This window comes from Chrysochloris asiatica, unplaced genomic scaffold (genome assembly GCF_000296735.1).
Source record: "Chrysochloris asiatica unplaced genomic scaffold, ChrAsi1.0 scaffold00042, whole genome shotgun sequence".
Lineage (NCBI taxonomy): Eukaryota > Metazoa > Chordata > Mammalia > Afrosoricida > Chrysochloridae > Chrysochloris > Chrysochloris asiatica.
Genome location: NW_006408560.1, coordinates 11,325,109 through 11,329,038, shown reverse-complemented (window position 1 = coordinate 11,329,038; position 3,930 = coordinate 11,325,109). Strand labels below are relative to the sequence as shown.

The 3,930-nt window shown below is 42.3% G+C and overlaps 1 pseudogene; it reads left to right on the top strand.

Moving 5' to 3' along the window:
• The first annotated feature begins 568 nt into the window (after nucleotides 1-568).
• LOC102840066 overlaps nucleotides 569-3,930 on the top strand; it is a 1,013,887-nt pseudogene continuing 1,010,525 nt past the window's right edge.

The window sequence follows — 3,930 nt, the reverse complement described above, 5'->3', positions numbered from 1 at the left end:
GGAGCAGAAAGCCTCATCTTTCTCCCATGGAGCCCCTGGTAGTTTCAAATTGCTGACCTTGCGGTTCGTAGCCTGATTCGTAACTACTACACTACCAGAGCTCTTTTACCAGAGCTCCTTATACAGGTTTAAATCTCTAATTCTTTGATTAGTAGCTGTGGTGCAGTAAAATAATTATTATGGCCCTTCTAGCTATAGTCTTTGTTAGGCTACCAAATGATTGTCTGAGATTATGTGAATGATGTGTGTTTGTCCTACCAAGAACATCCTCCTGCTAACTTACAAAGATAGCTTGCTAACAATGTAAAAAGGTACCTGGCACTCTTGTGGGGGTGAGACCATGCAAATAAGGTATATAGAACTTTAACAAGGCAACTGGTAAATATTGCTAGGCTTAAAAGAGAGCTGATTGCAGAGCATTGGGGGACCTGAGTACCACCAAGAATAGATGGCAGTAGAGAGTGTCCTTTAGACACATGGTCCCTGCACTGGAAGTCTCTTAGATCCGGGTGACAGAGAGCTCCAACACTGGAGATAGTGAATGACAGTTGGAAGCAAAACCAGGAAAATGGAAGCCGCAGAGGCAACAGAACTAGGAGATGGGCAGGAGATGGTGTGGTGGGTTTCGCAGGCCATGGAGTTAGAGGGCTGAGAACTTTTGGACAGGAGGCTTGCTTGTAGATTGGGGTGCCTCTGGGTACTTGTCATCAGAGCTAGACTTGCCAAACTGCAGAGCTAGAGAGTTGAAAGTCTTTATGTTAAGACTTCCTAGAGGAGTAGGGTGTGTGTGGGCACTTGGTAGAGCTAAAGAGCTTTGTGTGACACTGTAGGATAAACAATGGACATCTAACTGCAAGGTTGGTGGTTCAGACCCACCAGTTGCTCCTTAGAAATCCTATACAGGGCCATTATGAGTTGGAACTGACTCGATGGCACTTAACAACATCAACGACAGAGCTTTGTAACACTTGCCTAAGCAGGGCCAAAAGGCTGAGGAACCAATGGAGAGAAAGGACCACTTGTGAGCTTGACTGAGAAGAAGCTGGCCTGATTGATGAACTTTCTCCACAGTCATTCTTGATTCTGAACTGTAACTTGTTACATTTCTAATAAATCCTGTAAATGTGATTTTGTTTTACGTGACCATTGCCAAGGAGTTATTGAATTCTGCAGAGTAGAAAGTGCTCTGAGAGGGACAGTTGGTGTCAGAATTGGTAAAATAAATAAATTTTTTAAAAAAAGGTTGGATAGAGGAGTTTATCTGGTCTTCGCCTCATAGGAATCAGCCAGGGAATGTTGATGCTGATTTTGGTCTTTCTTTCTCTTTGTGAAGTTAGAGGAGGTCAGCTATTTTCCTCACCTATGCCCCTACTCCCTTCCTCCTCCACCCATCCCTGTTGTTCCACCCCTGGCCTCCCACCCTTCCCCTTCTAGTCTGCTCCTCATTTCCTACTAGTAGCCTTGGGTCTGCAGTCTTTCATCCCCACCAGTGACCAAAGACTTGGCCACTCAAAGTCCAGCTCCCCAAAACACTGCTCCGCATAGACACTGGTGTGATTGAAGGTGGATTAAATGTCACTCTCACTATCTAGCTACTTATGCAGGGAAAAGAAGTTGGCAGTATCATAAGAAAGAAAGGAGAATCAGTTAAGAAGATGCATATGAAGATAATGGTGCACATATTAACATCTCAGAAGGAAATTTCCCCGAGAGAATGATCACTTTGGTTGAACCCACTAATGCCATCATTAAAGCCTTAGCTATGATCATTGGCAAACTGGAAGAGGATATTAACAGCTCTATGACCAATAGCATTGCTGCTCCTAGATCTCCAGTCACCCTGAGGCTGGTTGTCCCTGCTAGTCAGTGTGGCTCTCTCATTGGGAAAGGTGGTTGCAAGATCAAGGAAATATGAGAGAGTAAGGAGCGCTGGTAGTGTAGTGGTTACAAATTGGGCTGCGAACCTCAAGGTCAGCAGTTCAAAACTACCAGCTGTTCCACGGGAGAAAGATGAGGCTCTCTGTTCCCATAAAGATTTACAGCCTCAGAAACCCTGTACAAGGTTGCTATGAGTCAGAACCGACTCCACGGCACATAACAACAACAACAACAACAACAACAACAGGGTCTCAGGTCCAGGTGGCAGGGGATATGCTTCCCAACTCAACTGAAAGGGCCATCACTATTGTTGGCATTCCACAATCCATCACTGAGTGTGGTCATGTTGGAGTCCCCGTTGAAGGACATGGCCATCCTGTACCAGTCTAAGCCATCCAATTCTCCAGTCATCTTACAGGTGGTCAGCCCTATACCATTAAAGGACAGTATGCCATTACACAGCCAGATTCGACCAAGTTGTACCTGTTGGCAATGCAAGTCTCATTTTCCTGTAACACAAGGCCACACGGGATTCAGTGGCATTGAATCCAGCTCTCCAGAGGTGAAAGGCTATTGGGGTTTGGATGCACCTGCATAGATTACTTACTTCTCAAGAACTCACCATTCTAAATGATTTGATTTACTGCATAATTTAGCTTCAGGATGCCAAAATTAATGAGCTCAGATGGCTGGGGCACAGATCAAAATGGCAAAACCTACTGATAGTCAGGTTACCACCACTGGATCTGTTGCTGTTTAGTCTGGCTCAATCTCGAATCATTGCCAGGCTTTCTTTGGAGACTGGTAGCATGAGGAGCAGCTAGAATGAGGCAGATTCATTCATAATCCCTTTCTGCTATTTACCACCACCCATGATCCATCTGTGTAGTTTCTGAATAGTCATTGATTCTAGATTTAAATAGTTTATAAATTTTCAATGTCTATAGTTTATAATGGAGTCCTGGTGTGGCGCTGCAGGTTAATGTGCTGGACTGCAAAGTCGTTTGAGCTACAAGGTCAGTGGTTCAAGCTAACCAGCCACTCCTCAGAAACCCTATGCAAGGTCGCTATGGGTCAGAACCGACTCCACGGCACTTAACAACAACATACTTTATTATCCACTCATGATTTTTTATTAAAACATTTTAATTCCTTTCTCTGTTCAGCTGCTAATGCTGAGATCCATATTTAGTTTTATAAGCTTCTCCCTTTTTTTGTTGTTCATAATTTTGTCTCCCCTGTTTGTCATGGATATGTAAGAGTGGAATACTGATACATTTCAGTTTAGTTCTGTGATGTCAGGAATTAAAAACAAAATAAAACAAAAAAAACCCTTAAAAGATGGATTGGGATTTTTTCTTTGTGACAAGAAGACAAAGCAAAACAAAGCGAAAAGAATGCATAAGAATTAGTTATAATGGTGGCCCATGGGGAAAAGGATCAAAAAAGATTGCATTTTACACTGAATAACTTTTTGTTTTTTGAATACTGCTATCATATCCAAGAGTAGTGCAGAAATTGTTTCATTATAATTTTACTTTAGTTCATTTTCAATCAGAGGCACAGAAGAATGCCGTGACAATCACCCTCGGTTTATGACACATTATCAACATCATTACAGCAAAGATCCTTCTTTCGGTTATTTAAAATGTTTTTCTCCATTCCCAACTCCCATTCCCTCTCTCACCACACAATTATGTTTAATGTGTATCTTTTGTCTGTATATTTGCTAAAGGGGTATTATGGCTTTGTGTGTAAATTTCAATCTGCATAAAATTATTTTATATCTTTCTGGTTTCTATTTTGTTTCACTCAGTAGTTTCTTTTAATTCATTCATGCTACCATTTGTACATTGGATCAGCAGATTTATGCTTCAACATAGTTCCCTTCAGTCCTGTCTAAACCTGCACATATGCCTTTTCTCCTGCCCTGCATGGCACTACCATTGCCAAACCCCAACTACCATTGTTGGCTCCTGTTGCAATTCAGTGTGCCCATAGCAATGACCAGATTATTGACATGGTTTTGATCTGCCCTATATGGTGGGAGTA